The following is a 20,157-nucleotide window of genomic DNA, read 5'->3' on the forward strand; positions in this document are numbered from 1 at the left end:
TATCAGAAACATCAGCTTGCTACGGAGTCAGTATCTTGAAGCAGCCTGTTTCCGTGGTTTGTTCCTGGCTTGGTGGACCCCTGGTCTCTGAGATGCCACCTGTGGACTGGGGTTGCTTAGTGCTATAGTTTGGACCTGAAATGTTCCCAAAGGCCTACAGGTTAAAATCTTAGTCCCCACGTGGACCCTGTTAGGGAGTGCTGGAAATGGTAAGAGGCAGGACCTACTAGGAAGTCTCTAGGTGACCGGAAAGGCATCATAAAACCCTAGTTTTCTCCTCCTCTTCCTTTTTGTTTCCTGGCCCTGAGGTGTGCAGTGCTGTTCCACCTTGCTCTTCCACCATCACATGCTGTCTCGTCACAGGCCCCAAAGCAATGGGAACAACTGTCCAGAGAGTGAAACCTCCAAAAACTCGGAGTTTTAATTTAACTTTCTTCTTGTCAGTTGGTTGTCTCAATCTCAGGCAGAGTAAATTGACACACACAGTTTGGAAGTCCAGGATGACTGTACATGGACCAACCATAGAGATGGTAATTTCCTCAATGGTTTAAAGAAAGTAAATCAGTCAGAGAAGCCTCCTGTAATATTGGCCAATTTCATGTTATTTCACATGTAGCCCTGAGAGAGTCACATTTTAATTTCATTCACTCAACCTAATAATTCCAGGTCTTCCATAGGTGCACCTATTAATAAGGGGAGAGTACGAGAGGACAGGAGCATGTGAACGGGATCAGGGCAAAGGGAAGGAACATTCTGGAGAGGAACGTGGAGGGGAGGGTGGGAATACCATTGGAGAAATGTTTGTGTTATTTTTACCCAGGCATCACTCCCAAGATGGAAATTTGATGATCCTTTATCTGCCATACTTGAGAACATTTTAATGGAAGAGAAGATAGAAAACCTCCTAAAACAAAGATGGATCATGTCAATTTTATATCTTTACTAATTCTTGGGCAGATAAAATCGACCAAAATGCTTTATTTCCCTTAAATATTTTTTGAATGAATTAATGAGAAAACAAATGAATTTGTTGAATAAATAAGTATTAAGAAATTGTGGTATATATACACAATGGAATATTACTCAGCCTTAAAAAAGAATGGAATTATGGCATTTGCAAGTAAGTGGATGTAGCTGGAGAAGAAAGTCAATCCAAAAAAACCAAAGGCCAAATGTTTTCTGTAATATGCAGATGCTAATTCACAATAAGCAGGGGCTAGGGAAAAAACAGAGGTGCTTTGGATTAGGCAGAGGGGAGGGAAGGGAGGAGAGGGAGCATGGGGGTAGGAAGGATAATAGAATGAATCAGATATTATTATCAAATATTATTGTATATATGATTACATGACCCATGTGATTCTACATCATATACAACCAGAAGAATGAGAAGTTATACTCCATTTATGTATGATGTGTCAAAGTGCATTCTATCATGTATAACTAAGTAGAACAAATTTAAAAAGTGAACAAAATTGAAAGCATCTTTGCTGGATGTGGGAGTCCCATCACATGCTTGATTACAGGAGGTAGAAAGAATGCAGTCTGTGCCTAATTAAGGAAGCCTTCTGCTTATGAACGCACAATCAGGGGAGGGGTATAAACACATCTTCAATCTTTTCAAAAGTGGCCCCTTTGTACATTTTCGAATATACCACAGTGAATGCCACCCTTATGTGTATCTACAGAGCACCAATTAAAAAGCAAAAAAACAAATAGAAGGGAGGTTAGTGGAGTAGAGGATGGGGAATGGGGGAGGGGAGAGGGCAGGGGAAGCACTGGGGAACAAGATGGAGCAAATTATTCCATGCATGTATGATCACGTCAAAATGAACCGCAACATCATGTGTGACTAGCATGCACTAATACAAATATTTTAAAAAGTGGCCACTAAAATGGTTGAGTACCTTTAAAAAATTTTTCAGGATTATAAAGTTCTATGTCTAAAAAGTAAAAACATTTACTCCTGGGTAAAATGCCCTTTGATGCACAAAATATCCTGATAACTAATGTCCTTTAATGTAGACAATTTCTATCCAGATATCATGAAGATTAAGGAGCAGCCTTTTGACAAGTTAGTAGATTAATCAGCAAAGCCAAACCTTAGAAACCATATGATTCTGCTATATTGAGTTAGCAGATTCTAAGGAATCCTAAGAATCCATACATCCTCTACCTGAGGTCTCAGGTGTCTAGGGAAGATAGAGGAAAATGATTGGGCAGGCACCTGTCACTCACAGCCAAAGCAGCTTTCAACTAGGTAACATCAACCCAGCCATCACCCGTTCAGTGGTACTGCCTGGGCATTCTCTCACACATCATCGATTCTTATAGCTGCCCAACACGGTGGGGATAGGTAGGACTACCTCATATGTGATAAATTGAAGCACCAACAGGTCAAGAAATATGTTCATGGTTGTAAAATACTAAGATAGAGCCAGAGTTGAAAACCACATTGACTCCAAAGCTTATATCATTTTTATTTTCTTCTTTTATTTTTAACTCAAAATAGTATGAAAGAGAAAAGTGAAACCATGTTATCTTTCATTCACTTTTGTCAGGGTGATAGAAGAATGTGAGCTGCTGCCTCTATTTCCTACCACTCTGACACCTGACATGGTTCTGTTGGAGAAGAGGACTCAACACTTGATAGGGTTCTGTTGAAAGATCATCCTCCCTCTTGGGGGCCATAGGCGTGGGCATATCTCCATGTGTAAATGCTTTTTAATATTAATAATCAATATATCATTAGAAACTTATTGGGAAGGTTTTACTTATTGGGATACAAAATAGTACACATAAAAATTTAGTAGTAATATATAGATAAAATATATAAAACTAAACAATTGTAGCTATGCTTGAGTTAAAAGGAGCCTGTGATTACTTTAGTATAATAATTTCTAAATATAGATGGATAAAGAGGCATTCCTCTGAGCTTGGATGCGGTGTTTAGCCTTTGTTGCTTCCCTAGTTTTAATAGTTGATTCTAGAGATACTTGCATAATAACAAAATAAGATTGTAGTCCGCCATTAAATGAATAGAATAGACTAAATATTAACTGTAAGTTGATTTCTTTGCCCTTTGTTAATAATAGTAAAAGCTTTTCACTGGTAAACACTGGAGTTCATGGTGGGGGGTGGTTCCTCAGAAAATCTAGTGACGTGTTTGCTCTGGAGGTTGGAGGTTGGCAGATCGTGGTGCCCTCCGTTTGGCTGGGGGATGGGGTTGCTTTGGTCTGGTCTGTCAGAGAGGGAAGGTGTACTTTAGAAGAAGCATAGATTGTACTTTTGAAGGTTTTTCTTATTTTAAACTAACATAAAATGATATAATCATTACTAAAGAAAAAATGTACAAAATGCTGGCAGAAAAAATAAAGATGGAGATTCAGCCTGAGACCACTTGGTATCTCTGTGTGCTGTTTCTCCACCGTGCCGACGCCTCCCATCCACCTAGGACCCCTGACCGCTGCTAGTGCTGGACCCCAGCAGTGAGCAACTTTTTTTTTTTAAACTTAATTTTAAAACTATACAATTTTTAAAAGAAAGAGAAATAGTCCTAAGAGATGCCAGATTTGCAAGGACAGACATACATTTATCTACAAGTATAACAAAGATCTAATAAATGTGCTATGAAAAACATTCCTAAGTTTTGGCATAGTAAAGTGCTCTAGCACTTTGTGTATTTAATAGTTATTTTTATAAAGGGACTAAGTTAATACAATGTTTGTCTCCAGTAAATTCTGCGAGGTTTATAGCATTTGGTTCACCCAATATGCCTGTTCCTCACATTTCTGACCTGGGTGTCAGGGTGACCCCATAATATTTAAATGGAAAGGTATGAGGCTGTCATCAATTGTGGGGTCCTCAGGTACTTGGTGTGCAGGTGCCTATGCTCGGGGGGGCACCTGTTTTATTTAAACAGGCGTTTTGAAGGACCGCGGTAGCAGAGGAAACCTACAGGAGAAAAAGGAATCTCAGGGTCCAGCACTTTACCACTTACCCACGAAGTGTCCTTCAGGCTGCCAGCTCTGACAGCCACAGCTACTTCCAGGAAAATGATAACCTTCTAGCAACCAAGAGCTGTTCTCTGCTCCTCTTTTCCTTCTGGACCAGTATCTGAAACATCTTAAGAGTCAACCCAAGTCCTTTATGAAGACAGTAGTCACTGAGGCAGCCCATGCTCATTGTCCCTCTTCAATGAGCAACACCATTCCATACGTCCTGGTAACTGGGCTCTGGGGGTCACTGATCACCTCCTTTATTCCACTCTACCCAGACTTATCTTCTATCCGAACCCCATGGTCACACTTCATGAGAAAACATTGGAGATCTGTGTGCAGCGCCTGAGCTAAGTATTCCAGGCCTGGGAGACGGCTGTGGCACCCAGGGAACGGGAGCAGGCTGACTGGGCCCAGGGCATGTGCCAGCTGGTACTGGATTGGATGGCTACTACCAGTTGGCCATACAAGAGGAAGGAACTGGGCAGCTGTGGACTGCAGTATCCCATAGGCAAGCCACCTGGGTAACCTGCAGGTAGAGGGACTGCTGGTCAGGGGGTCCTGGATTCAAAAAACAAATGCAGGCATCATACATCATGAACACCTCAGTGTACTGAAAGTCAGCATGGCCTTTTCACTTGGAAGTGACCTGGTCACACAATGGCTTCTTAAAAATAATGACACTTATTTTCAGAGGACAAGACGTGCCATGCACTGAAAGCATAGTGGGGAGACTTCCAGATTATTACTTATCTAATCCTTTACACTTTATGGATTAATTATGCCCCTTTTACAGGTACAAAAATGAAGACTGAAAGATGAAGTAATTGTGTCTCTCTGCCTGTCTCATGAAGGGTTCGCACAACAGACACAGGGCCCAACCTTGTGGATTTATTGTTGTGTAAGGTATAAGATGAAGGTCCCATTTCATTCTTTGTCTATTGATACCCAGTTTTACCCAATTCCATTTATTGAAGACACTGTCTTTTCTCATAGTGAATTGTTGGTGCCTTTGCCAGAGATTAGCTGGCCATATTAGACTAAGATTATATCTGGGACCTGTATTCTGTTCCTTGGGTCCATGTGTTCATTATTACATCATGATGTTGTTTAGGTTATCACAGGATTTACAATGTATTTTGAATGAGTTGAATCCATCATTGAATTCAATGTCGTTTCAGGTTTTTAAGTCTTTTAAAAACACGCAAATTTTAGGACTATTTTCTAATTCTGTGAAAAAAAAATGCCATTGGAATTTTGATAGGAATTGATTGCATTGATCACTATGGGTTGTATGGCAATTTTAAAAACATTATTTCTTCCTATCCAGAAACAGTGGATGTCTTCTTTCCACTCACTTTTTTTCCTCTTCAATTTCTCTCATCAATGTCTTAGAGTTTTCAGAGTACACATCTTCTACTTTCTTGATTAAAGTGATTCCTAAATATTCATTGTTGATGCTATTCTAAATGTAGTTGTTTTTCTTCATTTCTTTTTCAAATAGTTTGTTGCTAGGGCAGAGAAACACACATGATTTTTGTTTCTGATTTTGTAACGTGTGATTTTATTGACTTCATTTATAGTTCCACTGATTTTCAGTGAAGGTGTTAGGGTTTTGTATATGTAAGAGCTCATTATCTACAGATGGAAACAACTTGGCTTTTTTCTTTCTGTTTGGATGTCTTTTTTTTTTTTTCTTGCCTAATTATTATGACCAGAACTTTCATGACTGTATTGAATGTTTGACTATATCGTGGTGAAAGCAGGTGTCCTTGTCTTGTTACTGATCTTAGAGGAAACACTTTCAGGTTTGCACTGCTGAGTGTGACGTTAGCTGTGAGACTGTCATATATAGCCTTTATTAAGTGTTGAGGGCTTTTATTATGAAAGGATGATCAATTTTGTCAAATGCTCTATCTGCAGTGTATTGAGATGATTCTACAATTATCTTATCCTTCATTCTGTTAGTATGGTATATCACGTTTACCGATTCATGCATGTTGAACCACACTTGCATCCCACAGATAAAGATACAGTCAGTTGATCATGGTTCCTGATTCTTTTATTGTACTGTTGAATTTAGTTTAAACATGCATCTGTGCTCATCAAACATATTGATCTGAACATTTAGTTTCTTGTAGTGTCTTTGACTGCCTTTGGTGTCAGGGTAGGATGACCTCATGAGTTTGGAACTGTTTCTTCCTCTTCAACTTTTTGGGTGAGCTTGAGAATTGGCATTATTTCTTCTTTCAGTGTTTGGTAGAATTTACCATTGAAGTCATCTGGTCTAGGCCTTTCCATTTGGAGGTTTTTGGTTACTGATTTCATTTCCTTACTCTTTATGGATCCGTTTAGGTTTTTTATTTCATTATTATTCACTATATGTTGGTCATATGTTTCTAAGAAATCATCCATTTCTTCTAGGTTATCAAATTTGTTCATGTATAACTTTTAATAGTAATCTCTTGAATGGAGCCCTTTTCTAATAAAGGTTTGTTGTTAGCTTTTAGGGTAAATCTGAGAATTCCAAAATGCCAAGGAACCACAATGAAAACTTATTGAAGCAGTTGTTACTAAGTGCCTCTGTCTGTCTATCCATTCATCCATCCATCATACATAGAGTAAATTTGGCATTATTTTAACCACTGGCAAGTTTAGGCAAAAGTATAGATTTGAATTTTTTTTCCAGATAAAAGTTACCAGCTACACATGCAGAAATTTTGGCCCCCAAATTTAATAGTATCTCTAGGAATAAGTCCTGGAAATCTCTGTTTTTTAGCAAAAACCCAACTAATTTTTAATCAGGCACGTTTGAGACAGTTCTCATAAGTTAATAGTTCTCAAGTTTGTTAGAAACTACAATTCAAATCTCATTCAAGTGAAAACTCTAAAAAGTAAACTAATATATAAAAATAATTTTAGAAGCAACTATTATCAGTGATGTTAAGCAATTGCCTCACAAGTTGCAGACACTCAGTTTACCTTCTTCTCCTTTGACACACTTTCTTTTCCCCCACCACCTTGTATTCTTATTTTTTCATATAAATTTATAATATATTGCTAGCTAGTATATTAAAGGAGGCAATATAATTTCTAGTTGACATAAGCATAAATGTTAATTTAATTCTTTCTTAAAATTCAGTGAATTATTTTAGATTTCCTGATCACTTAACAAAAAACAAAGAGTGTCATAATTTGAAGAAATTTTTAGGTGCACAACAAATGGAATCCGGTTTAGAAAACTGAACTGAATTTTCCTAACAGGCTAGCATTACAAGGTCCAGAGAGCACTTACTTGCTGAGAACTTTTGCATTCTCTGTGCTTAGTCTTCATACAGGGGAATCTAGGTCCACTGTAGTATATTACAGATGGAAGAATTGACGAGGTCAATAGAACGAGATTGATGAAGCTGGGGTGTGCAGCCCTGATGTGTTATCCTATAACAAGTGAGCATTTATATGGACATCATTTGCATCCAGCATTGCAATTGTTATTACTCACTCTTCAGTTTCACCTTTGCAGACACTGAATATTCACGGAGCCCAAGAAAAGTCCACATCATGGATAGCTGCATGGATAGCTGCAAAGTTCCATGCAGGCTACCATGATCCCTTCTTTCTCTGAGGTTTAGTGCACAATGGTTAGAACATGATCTCCTTTGTGCAGAATGTGAGCTACCTGGAAGAGGACTGAAGCCTTGGTGACTAGGAAGTAACATCTGCCAGCACGTTTGAAACAGTAAAGATGCTTGTTCAGAGAGTGGTGGAATCCCAGAGATGTCCTTCACATGAGGTGACTTCGGTGTCCCGCTGTTCTCCAATAGGTAATGTGTAGGAACTGATGAAAAGACCAAGAAATGCCTGATTTAAATGTAGGATGAAGAAAGAAGCTGCCACTCTTTTAGCCATTTAATATGTATTTCTGAACATTCATGAGTAAGACCACGACACCAACTCCCTCCTTCTCACCTCTGCTCTATGGTTCTAGCAGAAAAGATTTTACAAACACCATAGCTACTAAGTTTAAGTTTAAAATGAAAGAATTATAACAAAGAAAATGGGGACCTTGCTGAAGGGTCTTTTCTATTTCTGGTAAATGAAAGGCAATGAGCTAGAATACTTCATCTGCTTTTATTTAGGACAGGGACATCCTGTTTTATCATTCGAATGGAGGGACTTTTCTAACATTACATTTTTTTTTTGGTACTGGGAAAATAAGAGGTACTGAGTCATTGAACCATGTCTGCAGCCCTTTTTATTTTTTATTTTGAGCAGGGTCTCCCTAAGTTTCTCAGGGCCTCCCCAGGCTGGACTCACTTTCGATCCTCCTGCCTCAGCTTCCTAAATTGCTGAGATTACAGGTGTGGGCCACCACATGCAGTGCTAGTATTAGACTTTTAAAAGCCAGTAATAAAAATAGGGTCAAAAACATCCTCAGAAAATTAGGAAAACAATATTCATATAATACATAACACATTACATAATATATTCATAATAATCTTTAATATATAACTGTTGAGGGTTGTTTTGTTTGTAAACTTTGTATGGAATTTGCTTAAAGCCATCTTGCATCTTGCATCTTGCATCTGCCTTTTTGAAATATGAATTGGCTGTGTGTGATTGACTCAGCAGCTCCCCGCTCCTCCAGAGTTGATAGATCACAGGATACTTTGCTCACTGCCTCACAAGTCCAACCCTGAAACCGTCTACCTGCAGCCCCTATCAACCAGTCCTAAAGATTTCAAACATGTAATCAAGTTCAGATCATCTCTCGCTGGATTCCTTAAAACTTCCCTTTCCCCATCCTTTGTCTGAGCACACTTTGCCCCTTTTAGTTGTTAACTGAATCATACTTACTGTTTCTGAATACACACTTTCTTTGCTTGTATATAGCCTGGTTCTTTTTTGGTTGATATTTGCAATATGGAGAATTGAATATTGTTACTTTATATTCCTCTAGGGTTTAGTCATATAAAAATAACATATTTGTTGAACACGAGGGTCACTGCCCACCTCAGAAATTTTGCATCCTCTGTCTTTCTTAAATGCTATGTAATTTTCCTACTTAAAATTTTTATATTTATGAATGCATTTATTAAATTTATTTTTCCCAGGCAATATTATCTTTACTCATTCTAGAAAAGAGTAGAATAAATGAATGAGTGAATGAATGAATAAATCCATGTACCATAAACTTTAGAATTTAAAAGTAAATTTGGGGCTGGGGTTGTGGCTCAGTGGTGAAGCACTTGCCTAGCATGTGTGAGGCACTGGGTTTGATTCTCAGCACCACATAGAAATAAATAAAATAAAGATCCATTGACAACTAAAAAAATACTTAAAAAATAAAAGTAAATTTAACAAGAAAGACAGGGACTTCAAGAATGGGATTTCAGTTTTAACAAATACTATAAAACAGAAAATACACATAATGCTTTGGGATGAAAAGACTCAAAAAAATATAAGCACGTACTTAACATATTAATAAACAAAACTATTTTCTAAAATTAACTAAGATTATCTTCACTTATAAATAAACATCAAACAATAGTTTGGTAATAGTCAAGGAAAATACAGAAAGTATAATTTTCAATATAATTTACAATAACAGATACCTGTTTGACAGTGACTCAATACAAAAAAGATGATTTTGCAAACCATGTCTACCAGGCTTCAAAATCTAATTTGTCAGCAATATAGTCACAAGTACATGACAGTTATCAAATATTTTGCTAATCTACTTTCTTTGTTCTTGTTCAGTCTTCATATTATATAATTACACTGTGATAAGTTTTAAATCTTAGAGAAATAGGATTAATGGGTTTGTGTACAAGAATCCCAAAATTAATAATAGAATATTTAAAAGCAAGTCTAGTTATACAGACTTATAATTTGTTTGCTCTTGGTGTTTAGGTATGCTACCTTCTGAGTTCAGTGCTGTCCAAGTTAATGTCACAGAGAAGGAAACTTCATTCCGCACTCATTTAATTTAGTCAGATGTTTTCCTTCAGCTTCCCTTGTCCATTGATTTTATTAGGTTCATAATTGAAAATATTCAGTATTTTTCCTGATTAAAAATGATCTGTGAATATTCATGTTATGATTATTCAAAAAATACAGAAAAGTGAGTGCTTATGTCAGGTAAAAACAAACATTCTCAAACAGATCCCTGAATGCAAGAACGCAAGAGAAATTTCCTTCTTAATGTCAAAAGTGCATGCATTAATTACAAAGCACACAAGTCCAGGCAACTTCTCGGCCCAGCGGTGTCTGTGCTGCTTCCTGGAGAGCCTATGCACCAGATACCAGCTGTCTCCTCCTCTCCCCTCTCCTCTGTCCCGGTCGTTCTTCTGCCTCTTCCATTTCTGTTGCTTTGGAATGTCCAACTCTGGTGTGTTCAACTTCTTTCTGTCCCAATTCTCCATGGAAATGACTGCTGCATAGTTCACCAATGACCTCTTTATTCCTAAATCGGTGGGAACAATCCAGCCTTTATTTTCTTGACTCTGTCTGGCTCCTTGCTCCATGACATCACATCCTTCTGGTTCTCATACTTTTGCAGTTCTTTGCCTCTTTTATGGCCTGTTTTCCCACATCATCCTTAAATATCCATTTTACCTAGGTTACATTATTTGGTACATATCTGCTGGAAAAGCCCTTTTTAAATGCATTGAATAATTACTTACAAGTTCAAAATTCTCAAACCTCTAGTTTCCCCGCCGATCCCTGTCTTTTCTATCATCTCACAGTTCCAGCAACCTAACAGACATTTTTTTTGCTGTGTAATACACAGCACCCCCAATTCCACAGGTCCAAAACAAAGTTCATTTTACCTCAGACATGTTCCTATATGTTCCCTGTCTTGATTGGCAGTGTCACAATAGAGACCGGAAGTCTTCTTGGAACTTTTCCGTGCTTCATTAACCTAGATCTAATCAATTGTTGTGTGTGAATACATCTTGCCTTCCAAATATTTGTCAAATAATTTTCTTCTTCCCCCTTCACACCCCAAGGTATTCAAACTACCTCCTCCTAGATGCAGTCATAATAATGTAACTAAATACAACTGAAGCCACTGACGTTCCTGCTTAAATCCACCACGTCTCCCCGACCTTCACAGGACAAAGCCAGCCTCTAGGGTGGCACCCAGGGCCCCTCTGGCTCTCTGCCGCCCTCTCCCATCACTTCCTGATGGTGCTCATCCGAACCCAGTGTCGGCCAATTCCCCACACGGTGCTGTTGGTCATGTCTCTTTCTTTGCTCTGTCATCTCCTCCTAGAATCCCACTCCACCTCCTGCCCCATTCTGCCCTTCACCTGGCTGCCTCCTGTGTAGGCCTGGGTTCAGGCCTGACTCCAGAGCACTTTGAACCCCTCCTCCTCAGCCTACCTTGACCCAGGGGTTAAACATGCCTTCTGGGTCTGACATCATCTCACAGGGTGCAGTGCCCTGAGCTTTGTAGGTTTATGTGTCTCTTTTTTGCATTTTTTTTTTTTTAACAGACTGAACTCAATGATGGCAAAGGCTGTGTCTCTGTTGGCACCTGTATAACCACAGTGTTACCTCAGAGACCGAGACACCTTGCATTTAATATGCACTGCAAATGGACAGAGACATCGTGTCTTTTAACTAGAATTCTTTCTCATTTACTGGTGCTTACTAAATGGAAAGTAGTGTCCAAGGACATAATATGTGTTTTGTTTTTAAAAATTTTGCATTGCATTAAAGTTCAAGACCACTTAACAACACATCCTGTAAACTAATCAACAATATGCTGAGCACATATTGAATAAATTAAGTGTTTCAGTGTCAATTATTCCGGTAATTTGTTTCTCCACTCTTATGGTACACATCCAAAGAGGGAATTAAAGCCATTGTTTTATTTAAACTATGTCTGCATACCCCTGTTCTTTTTCCCTGAAGATGTTTTCAACAAAATTAGAATGTTCTTGGACATGGTAGCAAATATGATAAATGTTATTACATCTACTGAAAAGTTAGTCATGAGCTGGAGGTGGCCGAATGATATCAGTTACATGTTTATTTTCAATTTAATATTTGTGTGTGCTCTACTAAGCCTGAGCCAAATTTTGAATGTTTACCTTAAATAACTAACTTGAATGAATCAAGATGTGACTGAGCATCTTATTGGTTTAAAAAAAAAAAAAAATATATATATATATATATATAGTCATATGTAGAATATAAAAGCCATATATTGTCAACTACAATGCACATTTGCTTAAAAATAATAAATAGAACAAGAACATTTTAGTTATAGATTTAAAGAAAAGCATTTTATATGAATTCTATCATTAAACTAATAGTGTAGAATATTTTAAAATATGCTTTTGATATTCCTGGTAGTTCTGAGTAACTCAGAATGGAAAATAAACTTACTTTCACATACCAGAGTGCTAAAATCATGCTTTTCAGATCAAGAAAATTAGCAATCCCTCTGCCACTTTCTTAGATCATTCTATCTAAATCTCACGATTTTTGACTATGCTAATAGCCATGGTTGGCAGATGCTATTTCCCTTTCAGCTTTATATATACACCAGGGTTTAGCATTAACCTCTAAGAATTCTGGAATTGTTGGGGACATGGTGTCCCATCCTATTCTCTCTTCTGGGATTTTTGTTTATCCCAACCATATGCTTTGAAAACCCTGCAGCTTTAGTGATATGCATTCCTTTCCTATAAACTTACGCTTTCAGAGTGCACAGTTCTGGGTTTGGGGGTATTGCAATTGTTCAGCCATTACCACTGAGCTACAGGGATGGGCGCAGAACGCATGATGGTCTGGCTGTCTTCCCAGACCCCTGCTCTCCTGTTCCTGGCCTGCTAACGCTTACATTCCATTTCCATGTGTTTCCTGACTTCGGTCCTTTTTTTGGTTTCTGTTTTTCCATTTTTCATTTGATGCTCGTTTCTGCCCTGGAAACCTGGCGTTTGTCTTATCTCTGCTTTGACAGTTTTCAGCCGCTTCGCCTTGGAAGGTCTCACACTGCTTTTGACCACCATTGCAGATTCGCCTGTCTTATTTATTAATCAAGAATCTATCCAGAGATAGGGGCCACGCCAGCCACTCAAGCCGGATGAGTGTTTCAAACATTTGTTTCCGATTTTTGTTTCTTGAGACTCGGTGCTTGATGAAGCTTAAAAAGCAACATGGATGAGCTCAGAATCTTCCTCAAATGTGAAGAGGAAAAAAAAAAAAAAATAGAAAACTTCTTTAGGAGAATTGAGGGTCCAACTTCAGGAATTGGGAATTTCTACAAATTTCTGCAAAGCCTGGCAAAAGATAGGAGGTAGATCCTGGTGAGCATGTGGCTCCTGGCCCTAGATGACTCCTCAAGGATTCACATGATAATTGTCAGCACAGGACAGACCAAGTCAGAGTTCACACTGGAAATGGAGAATGTGTGTGAAGGAGACTTTGTGGTTGTCCCTTTGACCTTGTGGTTCTCTTTGTCCTTACACTTGCCCTAACCAGTGCCTTGGGCTACAACCCCTGCCCTGTCCCCCTGAGGATGCCCAACTTGGCCCCCAATGGGGAGGTCTTCTTCACTTGCCTTCGGGTAAGCTGGGTAATTAGCCAAAGAACAGCTATGTTTGGGTACCTTTCCCAACTCTGGGAAAATGTTCCTGAGCCAGCATGTGAGTTTCAGAACAGCTAGAAAGTGAGAACACTATTTCAGATCCAGAACTCCTGGAACTGAACTCCGCCTTTGCAACTCACTAACAGGTGACTTTGAAGAAGTCACCAGACTTGCTTTGTCCTCAGTTTCCCACGCTGTGGAAGAGGCTACAACAGCATCTGTCTTAGAGGTTTGTTGTAGCATGAAGCATGTCAATAAATGCTACGTGCTTGTGAGAGGATCTAGCAGAGACTCAGGAATAATTCATCAACTGCTTTTTTTTTTCTTCCAGATGCCTACGTCACTGGTAAATAATTTGCTTCAGAATAGGAAGTTCAACTGGCACACCTATGCTGGTCACTACATTTATGACTTTGGGAATTTTACTTGTTCCATCTGACTTTATGTTTCTCACTGGTAAAATGAGACAAATAATTACTTGGGAACATTGTGCTAAGTGAAGTAAGCTAGTCACAGAGGGACAAACATTGCATCATTCCATTTATATGAGGTATCTAAAATAGACTCTTAGATACAGAGAGGGAAAGCTTGCTTGGGTGGAGGAGGAGGAACAGGAAATTTGCTACTGAATGGATAAAAAGATTCAGTTTTGCAAGATAAACTTAGATGTGCTATACAAAATTGGTCTATAGTTAACAAAACTGTATTATATTTAGAAAAAAATCTGTTAAGATGGTACATCTCATATTTAATGTTCCTACTATTTTTAAAATTTTTAAAAATTTTTTGATGATTTTATCAAATGGGTTATACTTTTCATTTCCTGGTTGTAAAAGTAGAGTCACATTGTTTGCGTAATCATACATGTACATAGGGTAATGATTGAATGTCTCATTCAATTATCATTAAAAATTTTTAATTCTTGCCTCTGTTATCCCACAGTGACTTAATAAGATTTGTCTTGCAAAGGCTCAGGGTACGAAGCAGCAAGCATCTCCTAAAGCTTGTAGGAACTCATAGGTGAGAATCAGCAGGAACCTGTTTTTGCAGTGTATTACACGGATGTATTGTAAGTCAGCTTTGTGTCACCATGACCAAAATACCTGACAACTTAAGAGCAACTTAGAGGAGGGAAAGTTTATTTTGAGGTCACAGTTTCAGAGGTTCAATCCATGTGTAGTTGACTTCATTGACTTCATTCTTTTAGGCCCAAGATGGAGCAGATCATCATGGAGGAAGGGTATGGTGTAACTATCAGCCGGCAAACTCTGGGGTCTGGTGAAGGGTGAAGGGGTTGGAAACTAAAGATTTACAGACACAGATCTTGAAGATAAGGCTGGGATCAGTGGAATCTGCTCTCTGATGGAGATTCAGTTCTAAAGAATTATGCCAGCAATCTTTGTTTATATCCTCTCATTATCAGGTTACAGACTATGCAAGCATTATTCTTTGTATTCAGAATGTCACAGAAACTAGGACATCTATATAGCTTTTCCACACAGTAGCAATTCACAGTTGCAAAGTGCAATGTTAGGAGCTTTGCCTAGCTCTCAAGAAAGTTCATTATTCCAAGCTATTCCACTCCTTGGCCTACACCCAAAAGACTTAAAATCAGACATACAGAGATACAGGCCACATCAATGTTCATAGCTGCTCAATTCACCATAGCCAGATTGTGGAACCAACCTAGATGCCCTTCAGTTGATGAATGGATAAAGAGACTGTGGCATATATATATATTATATATAATATATAATATATCTATGAATATTACCATGAAGAATGATAAAATTATGCTTTGCGGCAAATGGATGAAATTGGAGAATATCATGCTAAGTGAGATAGCCTATCTCAAAAACTAAAGGACAAATGGTCTCGCTGATAAGCAGATGAGGACATATAATGGGGGTGGGAGGGTTAGCGTTAGGGTTAGGGTTAGGTTTAGGGTTAGGGATAAGGAGGGTGGTAAGAATGGAGGAAGGAAGGACTGTATAGAGGGAAAAGAGGGGTGGGAGGGGTGGGGGGAAGGGAAAAAAATAACAGAATGAATCAACAACCATTGCCCTATGTAGTTTATGATTGCACAAATGGTATGCCTTGACTCCATGTACAAATAGAGAAACAACATGTATCCCATTTGTTTAAATATAATAAGAAAAAAGGAAGTTCATTATTAAAAGTTGCTGTAAGGTGGCAGGAACTGGAGAAGTGGAGCTGGTGAAACACTGTGGTTGCCTAGCATAAGAATTTCTATCTTCCCAGGAGCTGTGTGCCTGAGATAAGGGTCAGAGCTGATAGGGCTCGTGCAGAGCCTCTCACGCAGGGCATTGCTACAGCAGCTAGGCGTCCTGTGCCCTTGCGCAGAAACAGTCCCAGGAACAGGGCATGCCAGACATGATCTCCGTAACTGCCTCCCTTCCTCAGTCACCACCTCACAACAGTGTGGCAGAGGAAGCTACTTGCTCATGATAGCTGGGAAGCAGAGAGAGAGGAGAAGAGCATCAGGGAAGACGCACGCTTCAGAGCACACAACAGTGACCCACCTCTTCTAGCCTTGCCCTCCCTGCCTACAGTTACCACCCAGTCGGGATCCATTCATACTAGGATGGACCGATGAGATTACAGCTCACACAATCCAATCATTTCACCTCTGAATATTCCTGCATCAACACAGAAACTTTTTGGTTAAAATCTCATATCCAAAAACCATAACAGATGGACTTGTGGAAATACTCTGCTCCACAATTGAGAAACAGCACTCCTGCTTTTCCATTACCATACTGAAAGACAAAATATAAATCTTATATTTTCTTCATAGTTATCAGGCACTGTGTAATTAAAAGCTTCTACCTATGAAGACAAAAAAAAATAATGATGAAGATTACAATGAAGAATAAAATATACAGCATGTATATGCACATGATATTATGTCCCTTATCTTAAGTATATAACTTTAATTTAAAATATTAAAAATACCTTTTCTTTTCTTTTTGGTATCTAGGATTGAACTCAGGGACACTTAACCACTGAATCACACCCCCAGTCCTTTTTCATATTTTATTAAGAGACAGGGTCTTGTTAAATTGCTGAAGCTGGCTTTGAACACACAAGCTACTGCCTCAGTCTCCTGAGCCACTGGAAAATATAAGTATGTGCCACCACGCCTGACAAAAATACAATTTCTTTAAACAATATTTTTATGGTGAATCTAATTCGTACTGACAGCTCAGCACTGGGAATAAGAGATGAAATTGATAGCTGAAGGAGCAAAGAAAAATGAAAAGAAAACCAAAAGATTGTTTTAATTAATACAATTATTCAAAAACAAATAGCAAGATCTTGAAGCCAAAAATTTCCACACATTATTATTTTATAATACATTCTGTTATTCATAAATACACAAGAATAAATTCACACGTATAAATCCATATCTTGAATGGAAGATTTGTTTGTATGCCACATTTCAATGAGGAACTCGAAACAACTTTGCCCATATCCCACAGTTGAAACGAGATGAAACTGGGGTTCAAACCTGCATTTACTCTATCCAGGTGCCTACAACATTTTAAACTGGGAAGGGTGAGCTTTCTTCCACATGTAAAGTGATACCGCCCTCTGGCCAGTGCTGGCTTCATGGGCCTACACGTTATGCAATTGCTCAGGGCCTCCACACATGGTTTAAATTGTTTTTGTCCCTGTCTTGAAGGTCTTATTTTCTTTTAAACAAGAGACTCCACATTTTTAGTTTTCTTTGGGTCCAACAAATTATGCAACGTGGTCCTGCTTCTGGAAGAGATCTAGTTCTTTAAATATTCTCTATATTTGTAATCTGTATGAATAACAACAACAACAACAACACCCTAGGCTAATCAACTATCAAAACTGTCCCTAGACAATCCTGGAACCGTTCCATTTCTTCTCATCACTACGAAAACCGCTTCCCTTCTCAAACATCAATTTCTTCTTCCTAGGAGGGCTGGGACTCTTTGGGTTCACTTGGTGCCAAAGTGCTCTCCAGCCATGAGACTGCCTTTCAGAGTTCCCCAAAAAGTCACCGGACTGAGTCCTGTAACTGTCTAGAATGTTCTTTGTTTGGCTTGAGCAAAGCTCTTGGTGAGCCACAGGACGTGGGATAGAAGTGACTTCCTCTGGTTTCCTGAAGAAACATCTCAACCTTTGGAAATTATCTCCAAAATGAAAGTGGGTGGGGAGGAGAGGAGAAAAAGTGAGAAGTCACAGAGGGAAAAGAGAGATGAATGAATGGTCCAAGTTGCCTTCTTAGACAGAATGCATCACTCTTTCACTGTGTTCCTATAGACTCTTTTTTGGGGGGCATGGGGGTGTGTACCAGGGATTGAAGTCAGTGTCACTTGACCACTGAACCACATCCCCACACCTATTTTGTATTTTATTTAGAGACAGGGTCTCACTGAGTTGCTTAGCACCTCAACTTTCCTGAGGCCGGCTTTGAACTTATGATCCTCCTATCTCAAACTCCAGAGCTTGTGGGGATTTTAGGTGAGTCGATGTACAGAGGATCGATGTCGTTCAAGTCAAGCAAACTCCTCAGGACAATAATAGGCCCTCTGTTTGAATGGTTTAGAAATGCTTTGCAACTCCTCTATCCTTGAGGCCTGGAGACATTAACTTATTACAGTAACCTTTGATACTTGTGGACTCTGAGAAGCAAGCAAGTTTTATGACCTACACATGCACAAAGCTAACTGCACTATGTAACCTCGTGTAACTTGATGTGACCCTGGAATAGAAAATAAAGCTGGGCCTGACTTTTCTACGGAAGCTGCTTCTTGCTGTTTACCATCCTGTGTGCTTGCCTCTTTATTACTCTCCCCTTAACCTTTATAGCTGGACCCCAGTGAAACTTTACAGGAGCCACTGGGATATAGGTGTGAGTCACTGCACCCTGCCCTATAGACTCTTATATAAACCTCTTTAACTGCTCTTACCACCTGAAAGAAGTTTAAATTTGTTGCTCCTTAGCTCTGTAAGCAATAGAATATTGCCTTGTTCTTTCTTTCTTTTTTTCCCCCCCTCAGACTACCAATATTTTGGAAAATTTTGATGAAATATTTGGTAAAATTAAGTGCAGTAAAGTGAAAAATATTCCCCTTATGCCCAGTGGCCTTGGCATCTATACATTCCCATCAAAATTATGTGTTTTTCAGGTAAGCAGTGTGTAAACTTCCTAAAACTAAAACTTAATGAAACCCTAAAATGGATGTGTAAGTGCTTCATTACCTAAAAGCAATGTTTCCAATTAGTTTCTTTTCCTGGGTTTTATTTTCCCCATGCAATTTAGCTAATGTTTCCACTCAGAGAATGTGAGCCACTGATTAAATTAATGGCTTCCTATAAGATAAAGTGAATCACTATTAGTGTAAATCCTTCCTCAGTAGCATCTGACAAACCACTGCTAATTATCTAACCAGCTACAAAGGAACTTTTGAGGCAGGAGGCTCATGAGTTTCTTTTTCCCTCTTGATTTTTTGTTTGTTTGTTTATTTTACTTTTCCTTAACATGAAACTTACCTGTCAAATAAGTGTTTTCTAGAAGGGATACAATAGTATTGAGGCCCACCATCCCCACAGAAGATAACATTTTTTCCTCCATTAGAACACATGATTATCGAGATAATAAATCATGTGTTCAAAGTCATCAATGAAAACACTGAATGCTAAAAAACGTAAAAAAGAAATAGGAATTCCAATCTATATAACAAGTTTGTTGAGAGAATAAAGTGTGATTTTCAAACTATTTATTGAGGTCAGGACAGGGATGTGCTGGAGCCCCCCAAAAGCCAATTCTGAGGTCTCTCTCCCCAGTTCTGCATTTCCCTGTGTGATAAGCACTATGACGTAACAAACAGAATGAGCGATAATGCAGACAACGTCAGTGAATTACGTTACAAGTATGGAAAGAAGTTGAAACAAATGGGGAAAACAAACAAGGAGAAAAGTTGGAAATCCTAAGAAAAATTAAATCTCATATGCATCTGTCTTTGATTAATTTGCTTTGAAGAAATGTTCAACTCAATTCATGAAATGGATGCATAAATGATAAATAACAAAAAATATATTGTTTTTCCCAATGTTTAATTATAAAAATTGAGAACAGAGAAAAGTTGAAATATGTTACAGTGAATACCCACGTACCCTCACCAAGACCAAGCATCGAGAGTCTTTTAAAGCTCCCAGGTGAATCCAGGGTGTAGAAGGTCTGAGAACCACTGTTATTCCAGGTCTTTTCACACTTTAGTGACCATCAGCATTATCTGAGCTGGGCATGGCATCACAAGTCTGTAATCCCAGCAACTTGGGAGGCTAAGAGAGGAGGACCACAAGTTCAAGGCCAGGCCAGTCAGAGCTCTGTCTCAAACAACAAAACAAAACAAAAAATGGATGGGAATGGAGCTCGTGGTAGAGCACCCCTCAATTCAATTTTAGACTTCCTCCCCCCAACCCCCAAATTAAATCTTTAAATTCCCTTGAGATTGTTAACACTCGAATGCTGACCCCATTCGTATAGTTTCTGATTCA

General features: G+C 38.7%; 1 protein-coding gene across 1 annotated transcript in view; it reads right to left on the reverse strand.

The window, feature by feature from the left end:
• Positions 1 to 19,922, reverse strand: part of PLSCR4 (phospholipid scramblase 4) — a 104,110-nt gene extending 84,188 nt beyond the window's left edge. Inside the window, 1 exon segment of the mRNA XM_079100708.1 lies at positions 19,774 to 19,922. The gene's annotated coding sequence lies outside the window, so the exon portion shown is untranslated.
• Positions 19,923 to 20,157: the final 235 nt, after the last annotated feature.

This window comes from Sciurus vulgaris (genome assembly GCF_902686455.1).
Source record: "Sciurus vulgaris genome assembly, chromosome: 10".
NCBI lineage: Eukaryota > Metazoa > Chordata > Mammalia > Rodentia > Sciuridae > Sciurus > Sciurus vulgaris.